Here is a 27,205-nt window from a genome sequence, read left to right as displayed (position 1 = left end):
TAATTCATTGTTCAAGGGTTGGTTTTTGGAGGTTGTTGGTTGCTTGCTTAGTTAGTAATACACTCCAAGAGAGACTCGCTCTGTATCTGATATGTTTTACTTAATCAAAGATTGTTGAAAGCTTGGAGAATGGACTATGGATGTGTTGCTAATGGTTCTGAAGAGTGAATGATGGAATTCTTGTGCTACCATATGAATCAATAAGTGTTTCTTACCTCTGTTATTTCAATTTCATATATGCTCAAGTCACAGAACGAAAGACTGGTTTAGAATTTGCCTAGCTGCACTCTATGCTCAGTTTTTGTGGCTTCTTAATGTTTTCCTCTTGATTTAGGCATAAATATGGATTCCTTATGGCTCATATTTGCTCTAATTCACATATGACTGACTGTTATCTAGGAATTCTTAGCTGCTCCTAGATAGGGCTCGTTCATCTTCCCTCTGCTAACCTGATTGAGAGATTCTCTGTTGCCTCTCATTCCTTAGCATTCAATCCATCTCCATTTAGCTTGAATATTGTTTCATGAGCAGCTATCTTGCTCCTCATTCCTCTTGTGACCAAGAAAATGCACCAACAATCCTACTCCATGACTCCATGCCCAATGGTTTGAAACTTACCACACTATGCATTGCCTCTCTACTTGAAAGCATCCTCCTTCCAACCTTCCCATCAAAACACAAACAAAACCCCTTGAACCCAATAGCTAGCCTAAAATCATCATCAACAAAGCTAAATCAAAAAGAGAGAGCCCTCTCTGATTACAGGTGGGCAAGAACCTGCAGTCCAAAGATTGGTCTGTGGTTACCTCGACCGTATCCCTTAAGGAGCCAAGGGACAACCTGAGTGTTAACATAATGGCAACTCCACTGGGGAAAAGCCTCTGAGGAAGAATCTGACCTTTAAAAGTTTCTTTATAGCCCATCTATTCTTGAAAAATCCCCAAAGAACAAGCTGAAGCTGGCTCCCAAGAAGAATTCACGTTATACAAGATCAAATATAGACCCAAATCCTCCAACTCTTTTTGAAAATCCCAATTTAATCTCTAGAAACCTTAGCAAAAAAAAACAAGAAGACTTTACTGCTTCTAGTCTTGAAACAGTTCAGCCTAGCTATTTTTCAACCCCTGTTAAAGTTTTGTTTCATTCAACCCCTACTTCCCCTTGTTCATCATCCACCTCTCCAAGCACCATTTCCACACCTCCATTCACTACACATACTACTACTCCTATTATCCCAGCTGTTCCAGTTGTTCCATTTATCCCTGTTGTTCCACTTATCCCTGTAAATATGGCTAACAGATATGCACCTTTACAGCTGCATGCTAATCCTGGGGCTGTGCCTCAGGATTACCAGACTAAGATAACTTATTTTGATGGCACAAGTGCCTACACAGCCCTTCAGCATACAAAGTAAATGCAGGATTACTTTGAAAGCTATGAGATTGACGATGATAGTGTCAGAATGAAAATTTTTGTCCAAATTTTGACAGGCGATGTCAAGACTTGGTTTAGAGCACTCCTGACCAATTCCATAGCAGACCCAGAAGCCTTATACATGTCATTTATCAACAGATGGGAGAAAAAGAAAGACCCCTTGCACATACTAGTTGAATACGATACAATTAAAAGAGGCCCTCAAGAGACTGTTTTGGACTATTGTGCAAGATTCAATAATGTCTATAATGCAATTCCACAGGACTTAAGACCTCCACCTGACCTAGCCTTGTATAAGTTCCCTAATGGATTCGACCCAGATATGGCCTACTAGTTAAAGGAAAGAGCCCCTAACAGCCTTGCTGAGATGTAAAATTTGGTTGTCACTGTGGAGGCAAATTTAATTGCCAAAAGAAACAGAGCTAGAAATGAGAGAAGAAACACCTTCAAGGAAGAACCCTCAGCCTTAGATCAAAAGCTAGATGTTATTATCAATGGCATGCATAGGCTGGGAGACAGAGTAGAGAGTGTTGAGAGGAAATCATCATGGGAAGGACAACAACCAAATACCATAAGGAACCCAAATTTCAGAAAGAATCAAAACCCAAATGTTGGAAGGGCTAGTCCCGACCATGATATTAGGCCTCCTTTTCAAGAAAACTACACAGAAGCATCCACATCTAGTGAGCCAACAGAGGAGACTCACATGAACTTGATAGATTTGAAGGGTGAGCAACAAATTTTTCTAACTCAAGAAGACCAAGATGACCATGAGATAAATCAATTTCAGACTAAGTCTGGAGAGTCTTTTGATTTTAAGCAAGGCTATGATTCTGTTGTGTATGAGGTCCACAAACAATATAAGTTGAGAACTAGAACCATTGATATCCCTGTACCTAGCAAACCAAAAGAGAGTAGACAGCCCAGCAAGGTTAAAGGCAAGGCTATTATAACATAACCAGCTGATATAACTATCCCAAACCCACATCAAGTGACTGTAGAGGACATAAGAGACATGCAACCTTCTTTTCATCAGCCTCTGCCTCCTCCTTCCTCAGAAAAACAATTTCAACAACACTCCTAAAAACCTTCCCAAAATAGAAGTACTACAAACTATCATTCACCATAACGCTGATAATCAAAAGGAAAACACAGAAAGTACACTTGAAAAGGAGAAATATGCTACTGCTAATGCAAAGATTCCACTAGAGAAACCATTTAACTTAGAAGCAGAGATTGGAAAACTTAAGATATCCATCCCCCTCTCAGAACTTGCCAAGCATGATGTTTATAGGCAGCAAATCCAAAATCACTTCAAATGCCAGAGGTCAAAGACAGTGTAAATGTTTTAGATGATACCCCTGAGCTGCTGTTCGATCCAGAAGTTAATGGAAAATCAACATGCGGATCTGTTCTACCCTTTTATGTCAGTCTGCACATACATGACAAAATCTTGCATAATGCTATGTTTGACTCAGGTGCCTCGCACAACCTTATGCCCAAAGTTGTAATGGAAAAACTAAACCTTGATATAACAAGACCCTACAAAGATCTATTCTCCTTTGACGCAAGTCAGGTCAAGTGTTTAGGCTTAATCAAGGACCTTTGTGTGTCTTTAGTCCAATTTCCCAACAAGACAATCCTAATGGACGTAGTGGTTGTTGACATTCCAACAAAATATGGCATGCTCTTATCAAGATCTTGGGGAGCAAAACTCCAAGGATCTCTCCAATTAGACCTCTCTTATGCCACTATATCTGTCTTTGGGCAACCAAAGAGACTGTATAGGGAAACATTAATGAAATATGTAGTAAGTAGTGAGGAAAAGCCCCAAAACTTCCCTATCTACTCAATCCATTCTGATATGGATTCATTCATTCTGTTTAATGATGATAACTGTTACCCAACTAATGAGAAGCCTTTGGCTTTAGAACAAGAAACATGCATAAATGAAGAATCGGTTACCCATACCCATGAAACTGTCAAAACAACCAATGCAACCAGCATACAAGAAAAATCTCCCCAAATAGAAAATTCAAATCTGCCCAATCCTAAAATGACTGAAACTCTTAATACTAACCACAAGCAAGAAATCACATGGTATTTAGAATTTGATGGTTCTGTTAACAAGTTAGGAGCAGGGGCAGGGATATGGATTCACAATACACATAACAATCATGCAGAAGGCCATGCCTATAGACTAAACTTCAGATGCACCAACAACATGGGAGAGTATGAGGCTCTCCTTTTAGGCCTCAAACTGCTCAAAGTTCTAGGGGCTACAAAAGTGTCCATCCTAGGTGACTCCGATTTAGTCATACAACAAATGAAAGGTAAATTTGTTACTAATGATAAGAGAATGAGGGCCTATAGGACTTCTACCACTAATATACTGAATGCATTCACCGAATCCAAGCTTTCCAAGATTTCAAGAGATCATAACATTCATGCACACAGCCTAGCCACTTTCGCTAGTACATGCAAGCTTCCCTTTGAGCCAAATCACCATTTCACCGCTAAGATAAAACACAGGCCTACTGTCCCAAATAATGTTAAAGATTGGCAAGTGTTCGAAGATGATGCCCAGATTAACAATTTCCTCACACTTGAGCGTGAGTTTTCAAATATAAAAATTGACATGGATGCTACGAACGATACTCAACAGCAAACAAATGAAAATCAACAGGCTGTAACAGCTGTAATAGCCAAACAAATGCTAAACCCAACTGTTTTGACAATGCAAACATAGAAGAGCTGAAACAGACGCATTTGGAAGAAATAGCCAAAACAGAGGCCGAGATCATTGATCTGAAGGATAACTTTCTCCTTGCTAGCCTAACTCCATTAGAGGATATGTTTGATGCCAATGATGTCCCTAAAAAGCCTAAAATGGAGCCTTTAAACACTGCTATAGAAGAACACAACATAGGGCTAGTAGAGAAGCCCAAAATGATTAAATTGTCCAAACATCTGCTACCTGATAAAAAACCAAAGTATGTTGATCTGTTCAAAGAGTTTCAAGATTTATTTGCATGGAGTTATGAGGAACTAAAGTCCTATGACACTTCAGTGATTCAACATTCCATTCCCTTAAAACCAAATCAAAAAACATTCAAGCAAAAAATTAGAAGAATTAACCCTATGCTTCTTCCCCTGATTGAGAAGGAAGTAAAGAAAATGTTTGAAGCATGTATCATAGCACCCATCAAATTTTCAGAATGGGTATCCAATCTGGTTCCTACAAGGAAAAAATCAAGTGAGATCAGACTGTGTGTAGACCTAATAAATTTAAACCAAGTCTCCCTTAAAGACCACTACCCATTGCCCAAGATGGACCACATCCTACAAAGAGTAGTGGGGTCATCTAGAATCTCTTTGCTATATGGATTTTCAGGCTTCAATCAAATACTTGTTCACCCAGATGACCAAGACAAGACAGCCTTTACCACACCGTGGGGAATATTTAAGTATGTTAAAATGCCTTTCGGACTCAAGAATGCAGGGGCCACCTTTCAGAGAGTAATGGATATTGCATTTTCCAAGTAAATACATGATTTCCTAGTTGTCTACCTCGATGACCTCACCCCTTTTTCCAAATCTGATCAAGAGCACCTCAAACACTTAAGGCAAATATTCATGACATGTAGGAAATATGGCATTTCCTTAAATCCTAAGAAGTCCCTGTTTGGCCTTGAGGAAGGTAAATTACTAGGCCACATCATTTCAAAAGATGGTATCAGAATTGATCCGGAAAGGATCCAAGCCATTCTCCAAATACCCTATCCAAGAAACATAAAAGAGTTGCAAGCATTCCTCGGAAAGATCAATTTCCTAAGGAGATTTATCCCAAATCTAGCCAAACTGATAAGACTGTTAAGCAACATGTTAAAAAAGGATGCCAAGGTAAAATGGTCTCTTGAAACCAAGCAAGCTTTTGAGAGTATCAAAACTGCCTTGACTCAAACGCCTGTCCTCACAAGTCCACAATTTGACAAAGATTTTATCATTTTTTCTTTTGCATCTGAGCACACCATAGCGGTTGTCCTTTTGTAAAAGGAGATCAATGAAATGAAAAGACAATCGCATTTTCAGCCGAGCCTTAAGAGATGCACCATTGAAGTACCAAATCATGGAAAAACAGGCTTATGCTCTTGTTAAAGAAATAAAAGATTTCAGAGTTTACATTCTATACTCCCATGTGATTGCCTATGTCCCAAACTCTATTGTAAAAGACATATTAACTCAAGAGGGACTTGAAGGCAAAAGAGGCAAGTGGATTGCCAACATTCTTGAATATGACATAGAAATAAAACCCACCAAGCTGATAAAGGGACAAGGTTTAGCCAAACTAATGTCCGAAACAAATTTTCAAGCCTTAGACATTAACCAACTGGACAATGAACAGGAGTTGGCGACTCCACAGATCAGTGAAACCTTTTTGCAATCCCCATGGTATGCTGATATTTGCTTTGTATTGTTAAACCTGTGTGCTCCCCCAGGATTGTCCAGAACCAAGAAAAGATTTTTGAAAATGAAAGCTTTAAAGTTTTGTGTCTTAGACGGTGCCTTATTTTGGAAAAATCATGAAGGCATATTACTTAATTGCTTGACTATGAACGAAACTAACAATATCATGAAAGAATTCCATGCAGGAGACTGTGGAGGGCATTTGTATTGGAAGTCCACTGCTGACAAGATTTTAAGGGCTGGTTACTATTGGCCCTCTCTATTTGCAGATGTCAAGAAATTTGTTGTTTCATGTCACAAATGCCAAATCTTTGAAGGAAAAAGAAAGCTATTGCCTTTGCCCCTTAAGCCCATCTCAACCGAAAAGCCTTTTCAACAATGGGGTCTTGACTTCATTGGAGAAATCCATCCCTCTTCTTCAGGCCAACACAAGTGGATTTTAATAGCCACCACTATTTCACCAAGTGGATTGAGGCCATCCCATGTAGGCAAGCCAATGACACCACCATTATCCAATTTCTTGAATGCAATATCCTTTCTAGATTTGGCTGCCCTGTGAAAATCATCACTGACAACGCTGCTGCCTTCAAATCTAAAAAGATGATCAATTTTTTCCATAAATTTCACATTACCCTGGGACACTCTACAGCCTATTACCCTCAAGGTAATGGCTTGGCCGAATCATCCAAAAAAAGCCTCATCAACATCATAAAGAAAGTGCTAGAAGAAAACAAAAAGAAATGGCATAAAAAGCTCACAAATGCCCTATGGGCAGACAAACTTTCAACCAAGAGATCCATTGGGATGAGCCCTTATGAGCTAGTATATGGCATGGAAGCCAAATTACCTTCATCCTTGGGCATTCCTACTATCAAACTGTTATAGGAGATTCAAGCTGAACCAAATGACATTCAACTAAGAATTAATAAGACCATCCATCTTCAGCAAACCAGAGAGCAAGTGTATGACAGAGCTCAAATTTTACAAGAGAAACTCAAAAAGATGTTTGATAAGAGAGCTAAGGCTGAAGATTTCTGTGTTGGCAACAAAGTTCTAAGGTGGGACTCACGAAGAGAAGACAAGGGAAAACATGCAAAATTTGATTTTCTATAGAGAGGCCCATTCGTTATCAGTGCTGTGCAAGGCAATAACACATATTTTCTTAAATCTACAGATGGCAGCACAGCTGAAGAAGGCCCTGTAAATGGCCGAATGTTGAAGCATTATCATGATCCTTTTTGTTGAAAACAACCCAGCTGGGTTATATTTGTACATAAATGTTTGTATATATCAGCGCTTTGTTTTATTTTTGTATAAGTAGTCTGATGGTTAGAGGAGCAACATCAAAGTTTATGAAGACAGAACCAAGCCAGGTCCACCATTTCAGATCTCTATCATTGCACTAATTTTAGCAAAAAAGCAGGCAGTACTTCACAGTTCACAAGCAATTCAGTTGAGGGAAAATGTTGTTCTTATTCCAAAGTTTCAATTATCTAATAGTCAGCACAAAGAGGTGTTTCTAGTCCACAACAACAATATAAGATCAAGGCAGTCTGACCTGTTGTTCTTGACTTTCCTCAAGGGAAAGCCATCCCCAAGTGGAGCCACTGTTAGCCTCCTGTTGCAACAGGTGTTGATATTTCATGATTGACATTTTTACATGCCAATTATGTCATTCTTTGCATGTTGCAACGCTCCATATTTCAAGAAGATGCCAAAGAAGAGCCCATGAAAGTGTGCTAGTCTAAATGCCACTGGTGTATTCCAATTTTGTTAAGTTATCCATTTTTGAAGAATTTTCAGTTAAAGGGAAGGCCAAACAGCTTAATCTTGGTCTCCCTAGGTTTCAATTTCCTGTTGTAGAATATAGAGAATCATTCTCTGTCCAAACAGCTTAATCTGGGCAGATTTGTAGATAGGTTGAGAAGCAAGGGTGCTCAACAGCTTAATCTGGGCCCCTAGATGAAATAAGTGTAGATGTAGATAGGAGGATAGAAAAAAGAAAAAGTTGAAAAGTTGGGTTTGCTAGTTCAAGTGCACCTAATCCAAAAATAAGAAAAAATGCTAGGTAAGTAGATTGGGTAAGTAGTTTTGTGGTTGCAAAATCAAACTATGTGATCCATTTCATGTTTTCAAGTGTTATATTTATTCATATCACAGTTATGAGGCACTTTTTCAGTTGGATCAGATCAAGCGAGGCATGTCTAACTCCCCCTTCTTCTTATTCCCCAAATCACTCACTAACATCCCCTTGAGGACCTTGGGATCTGCCCAACCAGTCCTGTTATCACTTCATTTGTTGTAAAAATGCTAAGTCAGGCTTTGACTTTCTTCAGTCAAGAGAAGCCACATTTCTTGTGTAAAAGTCATTTTTTCGCAGTCCATTCACTTCCTATGTCTAAGTTTCAGTTCACAAACTTAGCCTCTCCCCTACACTTCATCTCACAAATTCATATTAACTCCTAACTCTATTATCTAGCTCCTTAAATCATTTCCTTATCCCCTATTATGAAAAAACTATATAAAATCCCAAAAATATTAAATAGCCCCTCCCTTTGGCACTATAGCCATATTTATCAAAGTCCGGGAAGCAGTAGTCCATCTGGGGCTCCTACTAACCCATCCGTGTCCTAACTGGAGTTAGTCTGACATCTGGTCACACTAACAACCATTCCCCCTTAACCCTAACCCTACAACACCCATGTTCCGCCCTTATCCTAAAGTCTTACATGTAAATATTTTCCCCACTCGCTCATAATCCCATAAACCCACTTTCCTAAAGTTTCCCCCCCCGCCAGATTAAACAAATTAATTTAAAAACACCGCAGGCCCCGTACCTTATCCCTCCGCTGCCTTGTTTGTTCCACCATCCGTCCGATTGCCCGCGCTCGAGATCTATGGTGGGCGGGTCTTTTCCCCTCCGAACCTGTCGATGGTTAGCGTCCGGGAGATGGGCGGTTTTCCTGTCGTACTCCTGCCACATGTCACCCTCTCGATTGTGGCGGAGCCCCCTCCTCCCAAACCGCCTGTGCACAAAAGCGGTGCGCCATGAAACCAGATACCATCCCCTTACATGACGTAAGTGCCATGTCACCCTCCGTACTGGGTCCCACTACTGCGTCATGCTGATGTCACCACCGAAAATGGTGCAAAAGGAAAAATGGCTGCTTAGGAAGCCCGGAATAAAAAACAGAGGCAGTTTTTGATGCGCGATTATCGCGCATCGCTAAGAAAAAATGGCCAAAATGGAAAGCCTCAGTCTAGCGCAGTTTGCAACGGTTAGGTTTTCCTGGAAGGAGCAGAAAAGGAGTGAAATGTCAGTTAAAGAGTATCAGAGGACAGATAAAGCCCAATTTCATGTCAAAGAGTATCAGGATGCGGGAAGGTGTATCAGTGAAGATATATCAGCGGCTCGAAGCAGATGAACATTAAAGAGCCCCCCAGCAAAGTCAACAAACAGCTCTAAGCCATTTAAGGCTCTCAAATTAGTGATTAAAGCATTTAAAGCCACATGAGATCAGTGGATCAAAACCCAAAGCACAGTTATTGCAGAAGCACTACATCGAGCCACCAAGGACACCATAATTAACTCATTTTGATGCAGCTGCCCCCAGCGCAGCTCAAAAGTTACTTTCTTGCATTTAATATCAGCACAAGTTTAGGTTTAAAAACTTATTTCCCGCAAACCTGTTTAGGTCAGCTGTAATAGATATTTTTTGATATATTTCTCTATATAAACGACCCTAATTCATTGTTCAAGGGTTGGTTTTTAGAGGTTGTTGGTTGGTTTCTTAGTTAGTAATACACTCCAAGAGAGACTCACTCTGTATCTGATATGTTTTACTTAATCAAAGATTGCTGAAAGCTTGGAGAATGGACTGTTGATGTGTTGTTAATGGTTCTGAAGAGTGAATGATGGAATTCTTGTGCTGCCATATGAATCAATAAGTGTTTTTAGTGTCAGTCTTTTCAGCCTTCCTCCAGTGATCAAATATTCTCTTACAAAGTGGTCTCAGAGTGTCAAGGTCAAATTTTGTCATTTCAGTGAGTCTTCAAGCAAAATTTGGTCACTAGGCATTAGGTCTAGGGTTTGCTTTCACTCCTTCTAAGGTTGTCCAAATGTCAATCTATGTCATCATTCAGCTGAGTCTATCATCATTCATAGGGTTGTCATTATCATGTCAGTGTCTAATGAGTCATTTTACACCTTGTTCATGCTTCAATTGAGCCTAGGTAAGGTCATTTCCCTCTCCTAGGGTTTTGAAGGCAATTTCTCTTGGACGGTCAAATCATCAGCAAAACATATATCCTGATGTTCATACACCTTCCCCTATCATTAAATTACCTTATCAAACACTTCCCATCACTGAGATCCCCCAAATTCCTCATTTTCGCACAAACCCTAGTTTCTTGCTACAACTTGGCAATTTTCTAGGCTAGGCCTGTGTTTTTCCCTTTTGGACCCCTTCCCCTCACTATATCTCCATGATTCCACTTTCCCCTACTTCCTAACATCTCTCCCTACTCCCCAAAATTTCCTCAAGAATTTAGAAGCCCCCTATCCCCTTCATTTCGCTTCATTTTGACAAAATCCCTTGTTCCACACATCGGGATAAGTTTCACTCAAATAATGTTTCAGAGCAATCAAAGATGAATTTTGGAAAAATGAGAGAGGGTTTTGTCCCAAACATGCCAAAGAATAAAAATCTCCTTCAATTTTTACACAGGTATCATGGTTTTAGAGGAATGTCAAAAATATCGTTGCCTCAGGAGAATCGAATGCACCTCTGAAGTGACCTTGGGAAAATCGAGGTTTCTCCTAGTGTGGTTGGCCAAATGACTTTCTTGATGAGTCAAATGATAACTAGACACAAGGAGATTTCCAATGAGATATCATGAGCTCAATTTGGAGTTGATAAAGGCATTCAATAGTTGACTGCAACAGCACTCTGCCTTGAGGCAGCCTCATTTGGCACATTTTGACCAGTCTTGGGAGATTTGCTTTTTGATTATGACAATAAACTCCAAATTGCAAATTTCTAATTGAGTTGGAAAGTAGACTCAAATACCTTTCCAATGAGCTATCTTGCACCCAATTTGAACATCGGGAAGGCCTCCAAAAATCATCTGAAACGCTCGCTACGTGTAGGGCTCAGGCGCGCTACACGTCAGGGTTTTGGCTCAACGCATAGCGCGCTGCGCGCTACCCTTAATTTGGGGAGGTCCAATTCAAGAAAGGTTTGCATTTTTGGATTTTTCATGACAAAATACACTTTCTCAGCCACTTGCAAGACATTTCGTGGAGATTTGAGCCCCCAAAAGGTCATAAAACAAGCAAAAAATGACCTTCTGCCACTTTTTAGACACACAGGAAGCAGTCTTGGGAGATTGCAAGTTTGGAGGGGCAAATGGCCACCAAATTGAGAAATTCCACTTGGGCTGGAGAGTATACATCCAGAACGTTCCAACAAGCCCACTTGTGCCTCATTTGAATGCCGGTAAGTTCCTAAAAGGTGACCTGAAAGGCGCGCTATGCATTGGGAAAATTTGCCAGTTTTGCACCTTCAGCACAGGAAAACGCAGCAGTGACTAGTTTTGATTTTTTGGTGGGATTTTTCATCTTCTTTGATGTAATTTCATGTCGACATGACACTTTTTAACCTATTCTAGAAGATTCATTCATAAAATAGCAAAAAATTAATGAATGAATTGGTTTCCTAGCTTATAGACGCAAGTTGTTTTGATTGCCTAGATTGTAGTGCTCAGTTTAGAATTGGTTGAAACAGCTCCTAGGATGATGAGCTCGACCCCTAGAGGCAAAGAAGTGTGTTAGCTTGCCTATATTATGTACTTTCTTAGTCATTTTCATGGTTGGACTCTTGAGGGATAAGCTTAGACTGTATTACTCTTTGTATCTCTGCAATTTTGGCAAAGGAAGGACCAAGGTTTTGCAGGACTATTTGGGATTCCTGTGGTTATTTGTGTTGATGGTGTGTTTCTCTCATGTACTTGTAATTTTTGTTATGTGTATCATTTTCCTACTCGTCTTTTATGCACATTAAGTAAATGAAGTGTTAAGGTAGAATTCATCGTTTCTATGCTCTGCCTTTAAGTTTGCTTAATATCTATGTTTTCATCTGTCTAAGGAGAACTCTCGAAGGTTTCTTGCTCTCTTTAGCTCCTCACTGGTCATTCCTATCCATTCACTTAATTCAAAGGCATCAAGACAATCTCCTACCTTGCCCCAGAAATACCTCTGCAAAAACTGTGTCTCATCCCCGCACCCAAAATTGCTGTACTCAGTTTTCCAACAAAACTCTAAAAATTTAAAATCAAACTTTCCCTACCAGTTTACTAGCCTAAAATCAGTGTTCTTTATTGGTCATCTCTGCACTTTGAAGACCTTTTGCTGAGATAGACCGGAGAGAGCCCTCTCTTGTTCCCGTAGGGCTAGCTACGAGGCTAAGTGGTTTGATGTTGCCTTGGATTTTGTCTTTTTCAGCCTGAGGCCAAATTCAAGCGCTAACATATTGGCGACCGTACTGGGGAGAACAAACTTGTTTGTGGGTTGATGTGTTTGTTTCATAAGTCTTAGAGGGAGCCTGAAGTTATGCCAGGTAGCCTTCGAAATGCTTTTGCTTTGCATTAGCGGAAGTAGATAAACGCTGCTTCAGTAAATCTCCGTGAGCTTGTGAATACAACACTTCATTTGCATTTTACCCCAGTACATTTGTAAACTCTGAACTTTTGATGATAAGTTGAGAGTTTTCACAGGCTGAAATCATTCACCTGGCGACTCCTTTCACTGAAGAATCCAGCGATCAGTGCTTCATGGTGACTTCACTGCAGAGAGATCAGTAGCTGTGAGATTTTCAAGATGGACCGAATCACAAGAAGATATGCTCCCTTGAGCCGAGATCACATCCCTGGTTTTCCAAATAAAATTCCAAAGGTAGATTGGTCAAGGAATTTGCCTACATTTAAAGATGATGGTAGGAAGGATGCTGCTTTACATCTAGTTAGATTTCATATGCATATTCGCAAGTTGAAGGTGGATTTTCCTGAAGATTGCTTGATGAAGATATTTCTGGCCACTCTGGAAGGTGAAGCCCAATCCTGGTATGAAAATTTGCCGCTGGCCTGTATTTATTGTTTAAAGGATTTTCATGCCTTGTTCATTGAAAGATATCAAGCATCTTCTCCATCATTAAATTTGGTTCATGACTGTTGCAAACATGCTTCTACTTTTATTGAAAGCCTTGAGAAATATTATGGAGATGATAATTTTATGGATGATGAAATCATGGAGGCCCTGTATGAAAATCCATTTCAGCATACTTGTCAAAATGATCAGGACATTTTGCAGCAGAATCAAGATCAGTAGGTTGAAGATAATATGGCTGAAAATTATGAAAGGGAGAATGACATTTCAGATCTGCCCACAGAAGAAAGCAGCATGCAAGTAAGTCCAGTGCTGATTGTAGATTGTGATAATGTCCAGTCAGCTACTCCAGGTTCTGTTGAAATCATTTGGAATACAGAAGACACAGTAATTCATACTGTTAGTCCATCATTAGAACACAACCTTCATGAAGAAGCAATCCAGTCATTTCATGAACAATAAGGTGAGATCTTTGTGCAAGTAAGTGATGAATCTCCTTTCAATAACTCAGTAATAAATGATAGTCTGAGTGCCCTGTCATATGAAGATAATTACTGTTTAAGCAGAAGAAAAAAAAAAGGCATTGTCTCCTTTGTCTGAAGAGGAGATAGATCAGCTCTTGAAAGGTCTTGCTACAGCCCAATCCACAGCAGATTTGCAGTGCACACATAGTTGGGAAAGTGTTGGGAAAACTTCTTCCTCTGTTGAAAAAGATGACTGTCTTGTAGATCAGCAAACAGATAATGTTTTCCTTCACAAAGATGATAATCCGGCTGTCATATCATTTGAAAATGACCTACCATATTGTCAAACTACAGAAGATCAGAGCATACGGGATTACCTTTAAGATTCTTCATATGTTTCATGTGCTGAAATGTTTTTCCAAGAAGAGATCTGCTCATCCATTTGTTCGGAGTTTTTTGAAGCCCATGAGCATACTTTTATCGAAGCACATGATGAAGGCAAATCAGAATTTGAAACAAAGGACACCTTGATCTTTCAGCAGGAGGTGGCAATGGCAAATCTTCATGTTTTTTATGGTCCTCTAGCAAGTTTGTTGCAACCAGCAGTGAAAGTGTTTATTACAGTGTTTTGTTGCAGCCATGGTCAACTATGTTTTTGGATGCCCAGTGATAGGTTTGTATTGTTGACCAGAAGATCTGATAAGAAGAATCAGTCAAGAAGCCATCTTCTTGATTGGTTGCATTAGAATTTTGATATATTTTGAGGATATATTGTCTTGTGAGAAACACAGGTGGTTGTCATCATGATTTCAAATCTTGATGGACTGCTGCCCTTCAAAAAGCTTTGTAAAGTCTTGTTTTAAGTTAGTCATGAGTCATTTGTGTTTGGTCTGTTGAGTGAGTTTTTTCAAGTTATTTCAGTTTTCCATCGAGTCGGTTTGAGTCAAGCTTCAGTTAAGTTTCAGTCAGTTTTCAGTCAAGTTTTCATTCAATAAATGTGTCAAAGTTTTGTGTCAAAGGTGGAAATAATGACTCCATCGCCCAATGGATGAAGGCACTGTCTAGCTCTTCCAGAGGTCTATCGTTCTTGGCACCTCCAAGGAGCTACCATCCCCATTGGAGCCAATGTTAGTGTCAGTCTTTTCAGCCTTCCTCCAGTGATCAAATATGCTCTTACAAAGTGGTCTCAGAGTGTCAATGTCAAATTTTGTCATTTCAGTGAGTCTTCAAGCAAAATTTGGTCACTATGCATTAGGTCTAGGGTTTGCTTTCACTCCTTCTAAAGTTGTCCAAATGTCAATCTATGTCATCATTCAGCTGAGTCTATCATCATTCATAGGGTTTTCATTATCATGTCAGTGTCTAATGAGTCATTTTACACCTTGTTCATGCTTTAGTTGAGCCTAGGTAAGGTCATTTCCCTCTCCTAGGGTTTTGAAGGCAATTTCTCTTGGACAGTCAAATCATCAGCAAAACTTATATCCTGATGTTCATACACCTTCCCCTATCATTAAAGTACCTTATCAAACACTTCCCATCACTGAGATCCCCCAAATTCCTCATTTTCGCACAAACCCTAGTTTCTTGCTACAACTTGGCAATTTTCTAGGCTAGGCTTGTGTTTTGCCCTTTTGGACCCCTTCCCCTCACTCGATCTCCATGATTCCACTTTCCCCTACTTCCTAACATCCCTCCCTACTCCCCAAAATTTCCTCAAGAATTTAGAAGCCCCCTATCCCCTTCATTTCGCTTCATTTCGACAAAATCCCTTGTTCCACACATCGGGATAAGTTTCACTCAAATGATGTTTCAGAGAAATCAAAGATGAATTTGGGAAAACTGAGAGATTTTTTTGTCCACAACATGCCAAAGAAGAAAAACCTCCTTCACTTTTTACACAGGTGTCATGGTTTTAGAGAAATGTCAAAAATATCGTTGCCTCAGGAGAATCGAATGCACCTCTGAAGTGACCTTGGAAAAATCAAGTTTTCTCCTAGCTTGGTTTGCCAAATGACTTTCTTGATGCGTCAAATGATAACTAGACACACATATCTTTCCAATGATCTATCATGAGCTCAATTTAGATTTGAGAAAGGCATTCAAAAGTTGACTGCAACAGCACTCTGCCTTGAGGCAGCCTCATTTGGCACATTTTGACCAGTCTTGGGAGATTTGATTTTTGACAAGGTAATTGAACTCCAAATTGATAAAATTCCAGTTGGGTTGGAAATTAGACTCAAACACCTTTCCAACTAGCTATCTTGCGCCTAATTTGGACACAGGGAAGGCCTCCAAAAAGCATCTGAAAGTCGCGCTACGCGTAGGGCTCAGGCGCGCTACGCGTCAGGGTTTTGGCTCAACGCGTAGCGCGTTGCGCCCTACCCTTAATTTGGGGAGGTCCAATTCAAGAAAGGTTTGCATTTTTGGATTTTTCATGAAAAAATACACTTGCTCAGCCACTGCCAAGACATTTCATGGAGATTTGAGCCCCCAAAAGGTCAAAAAAAAGAAAAAAGTGACCTTCTGCCACTTTTTGGACACACAGGAAGCAGTCTTGGGAGATTGCAATTTTGGAGGGGCAAATGGCCACCAAATTGTGAAATTCCACTTGGGCTGGAGAGTAGACATCCAGAAATTTCCAAAAAGCCCACTTGTGCCTCATTTGGATGCTAGGAAGTGCCTCAAAAGTGGCCTGAAAAGAGCACTACGCGTTGAGAAATGGCGCGCTACGCGTTTGGAAAATTTGCCAGTTTTGCACCTTCAGCACAAGAAAACGCAGCAGTGACTAGTTTTGACTTTTTGGTGGGATTTTTAATCTTCTTTGATGTAATTGATGTGATTTCATGTTGACATGACACTTTTAACCTATTCTAGAAGATTCATTCATAAATAGCAAAAAATTAATGAATGAATTGGTTTCCTATCTTATAGAGGCAAGTTGTTTTGATTGCCTAGATTGTAGTGCTCAGTTTAGAATTGGTGGAAGCAACTCCTAGGATGATGAGCTCGACCCCTAGAGGCAAGGAAGTGTGTTAGCTTGCTATATTATGTACTTTCGTAGTCATTTTCATGGTTGGACTCTTGAGGGATAAGCTTAGACTGTATTACTCTTTGTATCTCTGCAATTTTGGCAAAGGAAGGACTAGGGTTTTGCAGCACTATTTGGGATTCCTGTGGTTATTTGTGTTGATGGTGTGTTTCTCTCATGTACTTGTAAGTTTTATTATGTGTATCATTTTCCTACTCCTCTTTTCTGCACATTAAGTAAATGAAGTGTTAAGGTAGAATTCATGGTTTCTATGCTCTGCCTTTAAGTTTGCTTAATATCTATGTTTTCATCTGTCTAAGGAGAACTCTCGAAGGTTTCTTGCTCTCTTTAGCTCCTCACCGGTCATTCCTATCCATTCACTTAATTCAAAGGCATCAAGACAATCTCCTACCTTGCCCCAAAAAGACCTCTGCAAAAACTGTGTCTCATCCCCGCACCGAAAATTGTTGTGCTTAGTTTTCCAACAAAACTCTAAAAATTTAAAATCAAACTTTCCCTACCAGTTTACTAGCCTAAAATCAGTGTTCTTTATTGGTCATCTCCGCCCTTTGAAGACCTTTTGCTGAGATAGACTGGAGAGAGCCCTCTCCTGTCCCTGTAGGGCTAGCTACGAGGCTAAGTGGTTTGATGTTGCCTTGGATTTTGTCATTTTCAGCCTGAGGCAAAATTCAAGCGCTAACAAGTGTTTCTAACCTCTGTTATTTCAATTTCATATATTCTTAAGTCACAGAATGAAAGACTGGTTTAGAATTTGCCTAGCTGCACTCTATGCTCAGTTTTTATGGCTTCCTAATGTTTTCCTCTTGATTTAGGCATAAATATGGATTCCTTATGGCTCATATTTGCTCTAATTCACATATGACTGACTGTTATCTAGGAATTCTTAGCCGCTCCTAGATAGGGCTCGTTCATCTTCCCTCTGCTAACCTGATTGAGAGATTCTATGTTGCTGCTCATTCCTTATCATTCAATCCATCTCCATTTAGCTTGAATATTGTTTCATGAGTAGCTATCTTGCTCCTCATTCCTCTTGTGACCAAGAAAACACACCAGCAGTCCTACTCCATGACTCCATGCCCAATGGTTTGGAACTTACCACACTATGCATTGCCTCTCTACTTGAAAGCATCCTCCTTCCGACCTTCCCACCAAAACACAAACAAAACCCCTTGAACCCAATAACTAGCCTAAAATCATCATCAACAAAGCTAAATAAAAAAGAGACAGCCTTCTCTGATTGCAGGTGGGCTAGAACCTGCAGTCCAAAGATTGGTTTGTGGTTACCTCAGCCATATCCCTTAAGGAGCCAAGGGACAACCTGAGTGTTAACACACCCAACAAAATAGAAATGAAAAGATGTATCTAAAAAGGGAACTACTACTTGAAAAGAGCAAGTACAAGAACATCCAATATAGTTTATTATGCCTCATTTTAGGAAGCTAATAAAACCCATGTTCCAAGAAAATAAGGAAGCAAAGTGAATTACACATAATGAAAAAGGAAATATAAATGAACATATAACAACAGAGGCAAGGAAAGTATGTTACCAAGAAGCATCAAGGTTGCTCTACGAGATAAATCAAAGTAGAACAAGTCAACCCCATAACATTAAAATTAAAACATTAAAAATAGATGACAAAGCAATGGAAACACCCTAATTAGCAACCCAATAAAATTAAAAATAACACACCAAAAATAGATGACAAAGAAATGGAAATAGTCTAATTATCTTCAATCTCATGCATCCAACAAAATAGAAATGAGAAAGATGTATCTCAAAAGGAAACTACTACTTGAAAAGAGAAACTACAAGAATCTTCAATTAAGTTTATTCTACCTCATCTTAGGAAGCTAATAAGGCACATGTTCCAAGTAAATAGAGAAGCAATGTGATTTGCACTTAATGTAAAAGGAAACATAAATGAACATATAACAACAGAAGCATGGAAAATATGTTACCAAGAAGCATCAAGGTTGTTCAATGGCCATGATATCATCTTCTTTTTCATAGGCATCCTCTTCTTTGATCAAATTTTTCATTTTGTTGATTAAAATGTTATGTGCTAAGAAGATGGGGATATGATATTAGCATTAGTGGCAAGTTCATCATTTTTAGTTCTTTGGCACTACATAATATGCCCATATTCGCAAGATAGAACATTTTGATTGAGTAGGGACTCCTGATAATCATATGGCTTCTCTTTGGAGCTTTTTGGTGCATTTGGACCATAGTTCTATGACATAAATCAAGGTAGAAAAAGTCAACATAATAACATTAAAATTAAAACACCAAAAATAGATGACAAAAAAATGCTAACACTCTAATTATCAACCCAATCACATTAAAAATAAAACACCAAAAATAGATGGCGAAGAAATTCCAACACTTTAATTAGTTTCAATCTCGTGCACCCAATAAAATAAAAATGAAAAAGATGTATCTCAAAAAGAAACTACTACTTGAAAAGAGCAAGTACAAGAACCTTCAATTAAGTCTATTATGCCTCATCTTATGAATCTAATAAGACCCATGTTCTAATAAAATGGGGAAGCTTAAAGTGAATTACACATAATGAAAAAGGAAAGATAAATGAACATATAATAACGAAAGAAAGGAAAGTATGTTACCAAGAAGCATCAAGGTTGTTCTACCAAATAAATCAAGGTAGAACAAGTCAACTGAATAATATTAAAATTAAAACACCAAAAATACATGACAAAACAATGCCAACACTCTAGTTAGCAACCCAATAACATTAAAATTAAAACACAAAAAACAAATGACAAAGCAATGCCAACACTCTAATTAGCTTCAATTTCATGAACCCAACAAAATAGAAATGAGAAAGATGTATCTCAAAAGGAAACTACTACTTGAAAATAGAAACTACAAGAAACTTCAATTAATTATATTTTGCCTCATCTTAGGAAGCTAATAAGACACATGTTCCCAGTAAATAGGGAAGCAATGTGAATTGCACTTAATGTAGAAGGAAACATAAATGAACATATAACAGTAGAAGCATGGAAAATATGTTACCAAGAAGCATCAAGGTTGTTCGATGGCCATGATATCATCTTCTTTTTCATAAGCATCCTCTTCATTGATCAAATTTTTCATTTTGTCGATTAAAATGTTATGTTCTAAGAAGATGGGGATATGATACTAGCATTTGTGATTGGTGCATCATTTCTAGTTCTTTGGCACTGCATCATATGCCTATATTTTCAGGACAGAACATTTTGATCGAGTAGGGGCTCCTGATAATCATAGGGCTTCTCTTTAGAGCTTTTTGGTGCATTTTGATCATAGTTCTATGACATAAAACAAGTTAGAAAAAGTCAACACAATAACATTAAAATTAAAACGCCAAAAATAGATGGCAAAACAATGCCAACACTCTAATTAAAAACCCATTAACATTAAAATTGAAACACAAAAAGTAGATGACAAAGCAATGAAAACACTTTAATTAGCTTCAATCTCATTTACCTAATAAAATAAAAATGGAAAATATGTATCTCAAAAAGAAACTACTACTTGAAAAGAGAAAGTACAAAAACCTTCAATTAAGTCTATTATGCCTCATCTTATGAAGCTAATAAGATCCATGTTCTAATAAAATAGGGAAGCTTAAAGTTAATTACACATAATGAAAAAGGAAAGATAAATGAACATATAACAAAAAAAGCAAGGAAATTATGTTACCAAGAAGCATCAAGGTTGCTCTACCAGATAAATCAAGTTAGAACAAGTCAACCCCATAATATTAAAATTGAAAGACCAAAAGTACATGACAAAGAAATGCCAACACTCTAATTAGCAACTCACTAACATTAAAATTAAAACACCAAAAATAAATGACAAAGCAATGGCAACACTCTAATTAGCTTCAATCTCACGCACCAAACAAAATAGAAACGAAAAAGATGTATCTCAAAAAGAAACTACTACTTGAAAAGAACAAGTACAAGAACCTTCAATTAAGTGTATTTTGCCTCATCTTAGGAAGCTAAGGAGACCCATGTTCCAAACGAATAGGGAAGCAAAGTGAATTACACATAATGAAAAAGGAAACATAAATGAAGATATAACAACATAAGCAAGGAAATTATGTTACCAACAAGCATCAAGGTTGTTCTATGAGATAAATCAAGGTAGAACAAGTTTTGGTTTATATTTTGGAAGACTTTTATGTCTCTTTAAATGATATTTTAATTATTTAATTTTTTTAAATAACTATAATAAATAGATTAATTGGTATGTGTGGGGTTAATCTTTATACATTCAAATTTCATGAGATATATATTAATTGATATGTGTGAGATTAATCCTTGTACATTCAAATTTCATGAAAAATTGAAAGAAAACCATTTTTAAGGAAATTAAACTATCCTAATAGACTTCCCAACAAACATGAGCCAAAGAAACTTGAGATCTTTATAAATTCAAATTTCATGAGATATATATTAATTGATATGTGTGAGATTAATCCTTGTACATTCAAATTTCATGAAAAATTGAAAGAAAACCATTTTTAAGGAAATTAAACTATCCTAATAGACTTCCCAACAAACATGAGCCAAAAAAACTTGAGTTAGCTTTTTTGTAGAAAAAGATACCTCTAAATTACTGTTATACTATTCTAATTACCTATAAGTGTTCTATTGTTTGTAGTTACTTACAACTACCTAATTACTAAACCTTTGAGCACATATGTTTTAAATGTGATGATTGATGTGAATGAACTCACAAATCTATTTTTGAATGTAAGCTTCATAATTTTATTCTCTTTGCCACATTTGTACACCATTTTAAAAGTTGTAAGACATCCATGAAACTCTATAAAATTTTGAAACGTATTTAATGTAAAAAACATCCTATGACTTTAAAGCATATTAAAGTGAATGATAAATTCCTTTCAAACATGAGTGTGTCATTTTTCCTCCTATAATGCATCTAGTCCTAGCTCATTTCTTTCTCAGTTCATGATTCACTTGCCTCATAGCAAGCCGGGATTTTCATTATCAAATGCTTGACCGCTTAGTGTCTGATTTATGGAATCAAGGATCCACTGCTAGTTGATCTTGCTACTGGTGCGCTTATTAAGGTATCATTGGCCGAGCTTCTAGGAGTGGTTAAAACCATTTCCTCCAAAAAAGCATGGGGTAAATAACTCAAGGAAAATCTCTTGTCTATAAATCCTACCATTGATTAAATTTCCAAGAATACTAAGATATATCACGGGACAAAGGTAATCAGTTCAAAGACTTTCAAGTTGTCCTGCAAGAAGGCATTAAACTGGTAGAAATCCTAGAAATCCTAGAGAAGGTAAACAACTTTGATATATTCAGAAAGTACTGATATGGAAAGAAAATCTGTAAGTTTCAAGGGAAAGTCTTTGATTTCCTTACTCTAGTTCCACTCGATATCGCCCTTGATGTGCAGAAGCTAGATGCAAATTTTATAGTTTATTTTCAATGATTTGAAAGTGAAATTAAGAATACTATTGTTGGAATGACTACCAAACTCATTTACACACCCTCTAGCTTCTTCTCTTATGCTCAGGGAGGGGAAGGGACTAAGCTTTTTCGCTAGAGCAAGTTGTTCAAATAGAGAAGGGCTTTTAAATTTCATTTCCTTTTGGATTTACTCCATATGTTCCTCCATATGTCCAAGAGTAGAATCTAGCTTGGATAGGATAATTCAACATCTTATTGGACAATTAAGACTTAATCAAATTCTCTGGAATAGAATCCAATTTATTAAACATACATTTGAGTGCAATGTTCTACCAGTTTTGGAGTTGTAATGAGGCTGACAATTCCTCATTATTTTTGTAGGCATGGCAGTATTTGGCTTGACACTTTCAGGAGAGTATTCCCTACTGAGAGTCAGTCACACTAAGGCTGGATAATCTAGAATTCATGCAATGGTTAAAGAGATATTGTGATACTATGTATGTCTCTTTAAATGATATTTTACTTATTTCAATTTTAATTTCATTTACATGGCCATTTCAGATTGAGGTTGAGCTCAACTGTGGGTATAGAGTTGGTAAGTATGGAAAGGTAGGTAAGTTACTATCTTGTACAGTGTTATGGTTGTAACCCCATTAGGTCTTTGAGGTAAGAATGTAATTAGAATTCCCCTTAATTCAAGTTTATTTAGGGTTGTAAAATCATTTCTACACAGTTACATGGTAAGGTGTTGGATATAAAATCATTTCTAATCATTTCTACATAGGTACACAGTTAAAATCATTGCCATTATCATTATCTATTGATTTTATTTTTTATCGGAGAAAGGAGACTTGGGTGACTTACCTGGTCCATATGAGGAGGCTGGAAGAGGAGGTTGAGAAAGCTTCTAGCGACGAGTGCAACCAACCAAAATGCCTTTAGCACTACGGTGCAAAAAAGTAAAAAAAATTATAAAAAATTCCAATTAAAAAATTCCTCTATAAAAAAAAAAAAAAATTATGAACAAAATGAACGAACCTCACAACGCTCGGCTCTGAGAAACTAAATTATGAATGAAGTGAACAAACCTCACAATGCTATGCTTCGACTCGGCTCAACAAACCACAGACTTGGTAAAAGCGCTCAACTCAACAGACCACAGTGAGAAATCAACATAGCAGAAAACTTCGCAACAGGGTTTGTCCAGTCATATATATAAAAAAAATTTGGCTCGAATAAATAATTCAACCAAAAAAATAGTTTTTCTAAACAAATAGTTTGGCCGAACCATTTATTCAACCGAATTATTTATTCAATTGAACCATTTTTTTGCCAATTTTTTTAGCTCCAACAAAAATTATGTTTAATGATCGTCGTTAGTCTAAATGGCCAAAATTTCAGTCAAACGTTTGTATAATAGTTCGATCGAATAAATTTAGGAACTTTTGGCAAAAAAAATTGTTCGGCTGAAAAATTGAGATTGTGAATTTTTTCACAAAAGTGTAACCGAGCTTTACTTTTTCACCCCTATGCTTTTGGCAAACACCTTAAAGTGGTGTAAGTACTATAAAGTATAAATATTTTAGGGGGAAAACATTTATTGGTCATGCATAATTGTGTAATGAGTGAGAAAAGTATATATACATGTATATAAACATGATGTAAATGTCTAATTATTGTTTGAAAATAATGTGAATATATAGAGGCATGTATATGTATTTTCTGGACCTTATATGGCTATTATCAATTTTATGCAAAAAACTCTTCAAGAAAATATATGTATATGACTATTGTAAACTTTATATGGCTATTGTGATCCTTCTGCAAAACATTTCAAAAACAAAAAATATAAGTATATGTCTACATGAAAATTGGTAGATGGTTAAGATTTTTTGTAATCACAGTCTCTGTTCTAGAACAAGCCCTAGGAAGATGACAGATGGTAGGAAAGGAGGAAAAAATGGGTCTAATGGAATGAAACGGATTGACCTACAATACTGATCAGTAATGACAGGGCTAGGAGAGACATGTGGGACACCTCCGGTTGGTCTAGAGGGGTTGGGCTCTAACTAACCAGAGGAAGCATTTGGATAGTAGAAAAAAAGGGAAGCCTAACTAGGAAAGACATGAGCAAAAAAAAAAATAGGGAAAGAAATAAGGCACTCAAAGAGAAAAACTAGGAACCAAGAGTGTAGTTTTGCAGGAGGGAAAACACACAATTTCCTAAATTGTGTGCCCTGTATCACAGGGAAGGCTGTAAGTTTTAACCCTGTACAACAATTACCTGCATACGAATTTTAAAACAAAAAAAATATACAATGAGAGAGCATAACACATGAAACACATATACGCAGAGATTTCCCCTGGATCCCAAAACCAAGACTACCAGCTTGATTTTTCATTATGTTCCTTTCAATGTTACAATACATATTTATACATGCCAAAGCATCCAATACCATGGAACGAAAACTATCATGTCCAAAATCATGGACCAAAAACCATCATGTCCAAAACCATGTACGCAAATCATGCACAAAACCATAGGTAGGTCTGCCCAACCTAATATAGGGTCCAAAAACAAAATTTTTCAGGGCGCTGCCCCAAACCCCATAGAGTGGGGTTACCTGCACCCCCTGTGACTCCCCTCGCTACAGAATAGGCACAACGAGGGGGGGCTCGGCCCCCTTTCTAACCCCCCAGTTAACTACATGGGCCAATCGTGGAAAGAATATAACAGAACCCAACAAAGGCAAGGTAAACATGTGTAACATCAAGGGACATTGTGGTGGAGGTTAGTCACTGTGACTCTATTTGCGCCTTTTAATCTTTGTCGAATGGGTTAATTCTCTCACCTCTTTTGCACCCATTGAGGACATCAATTCTCGTGTGCGTTCTAGTAGTCGATTTCTTCTTAGGACAAGCTTGACAAAGGCTTATGCTTGGTTTTTTCCTAATACTTTTGATTTCATGGATTTTTTAATTACAACTTGGCATCCAACTATGCTATAATTTTAAATCATGCTATCATCTTGTTGTTTCCTTATCTATATCTATATCTATATCTATATCTATCTATATATATATATATATATATATATATATATATAGATATAGATATATATATAGATATATATGCACCTTTATAAAAACGTTTACTAGGTGGAAAATAACTATGCCAAAAAAGGATGGGCTATAAATTTCTTACCCTCTGAAAGGTTAGAAATACCAGAATGGTGAGATATATATTTTGGTATTTCTAACCTTTCAGAGGGTAAGAAATTTATAGCCCATCCTTGTTTGGCATAGTTATTTTCCAACTAGTAAACGTTTTTATAAAGGTGCCTAGTGTGGTGTGAAAATGCCTGCATTGCCCTTAATTGAGGTGGTTTAATTATCTGGGGACCCTAAATTAAGTGAGGTTATATTCTCTTACCTTTGGAGTCCCTCATTGGCTAATGAGTGGAGGCCTATGGCTACCATGAACTAGCCTTGCTTGATGAGTACTCATATTTTAGTATACTCAAGATTCCCTTCTTCCGGTGGAGTTACTATTGCAACAACATAAGGGTGGAGGTTCTCACCTCTATATTTCATCATTATCTAAAGGATGGAGGAGGCTCACCTCTGGAATCCCTGTACTAGCCTACAAATAAATAATTTTATGTCAGAAGGGTGGAGGTAGGTTAGACCCCTAGAATCCCTGGAAAAACTAGAAGTTTGGCCTTTGGGATAGTTTTTACAAGCAAGGGGGTGAGAGGTGCATAAAGAATATGTTGTTAGTCTATCTATGTTTGGGAGGAGAATCATTGACTATGTCCTAGTGCCCATCCTAATTTCCACAGTGTTGAGTGGCTTATTAACTAGGATACCCAAATACAAATGGATTGTTTGTATGGGTATTAAGTTTTTGTACTATGGGTGATTTCTAATATGCATGGTAGAATGGCGTGCACTGATGGTTACAATTGCAATACTGTGTGTGGTTTGAAAAATAGAACAACGTGTGTTTAGGCATTGTCTTCCATTTCATAGGCCAATATATGTATGTTTTAACCCTATACATAAATTACCTGCAAATGAATTCTTAAAAATAGAAAATAAAAGATGGCAAGAGCATAAAACATAAAACAGATATACAGTGAGATTTTCCAATGGATCCCAAAATTGGGACTACTAGATTGATTTTTCATTATATTCCTTTCAATGTTACAATACATATATATACATGTCGAAACATCCATAAACCCCAATCTATTAACCTTGGATTAAAACATAACTGTAGTTCCCTTTACCGGATCTATAAGATACCATGGGTAGAAAACCATAATGCCCAAAACCATGTGTAAAACCCATGCAAATAACCATAGGTAGGTCTGCCTACCTAATATAGGGTCATGGAAAGAATATAACACACACCCAAAATTCTACCACTTGTTGTTTTCTTTCCACACAGGGGGTCACAGGAGAGATTAGCCATTGGTCCATCCATACAGTGCCCATTGTTTCTCTAAACCAGGAAAACTTATCAATGCTTACAGACTTCGTCAATGCATCTGCAATATTCTTCAAAGTGTCCAGCTTTACCAACAACACCTTTTTATCCTCCACCATGTCCCTCACAAAGTGATATTGAAAATCAATGTGCTTTGTATTTGAAGGATAAGAAGGGTTCTTTTCCAAACAAATTTCACTTTGGTTGTCACAGTATATCCTTATAGCTCGTTGTACTAACCCCATACTTGAACACAATCTCTTCAACCAAACTGCTTCCCTGCTTGCATGAGTGGTTTCCATGTATTCGGCCTCCATAGTTGAAAGTGCCACTATAGACTGTCTCTTGCTCATCTAACTAACTGTAATTCCAAATATGTTAAACATATACCCACTTGTAGATATTCTTTAATCCATATCTCCAGCCTAGTCTACATCAACAAAGCAAGAGATGTCCAAAAATCTATCCAATCCTGGTCTACCTTGGTAACACAAACCATAATCATTTGTGGCACACAAATAGATGAAAACTCACTTTTCTATTGTCCAATGCTCCTTCCCTAGTTTTGATATAAACCTACCCAATACTCCCACTACATGTGCAATGTCTAGTCTAGTGCGTATGGAACACTAGACATGTTCTTTTCCTCTTCTTGTGTCCTGGGATATTGTTCA

This window comes from Pinus tabuliformis, chromosome 5_2 (assembly GCF_031772625.1).
Source record: "Pinus tabuliformis cultivar Carrire ecotype Pingquan chromosome 5_2, CPIR1, whole genome shotgun sequence".
NCBI classification, from domain to species: domain Eukaryota; kingdom Viridiplantae; phylum Streptophyta; class Pinopsida; order Pinales; family Pinaceae; genus Pinus; species Pinus tabuliformis.
Note: the sequence above shows the minus strand (reverse complement) of the source record.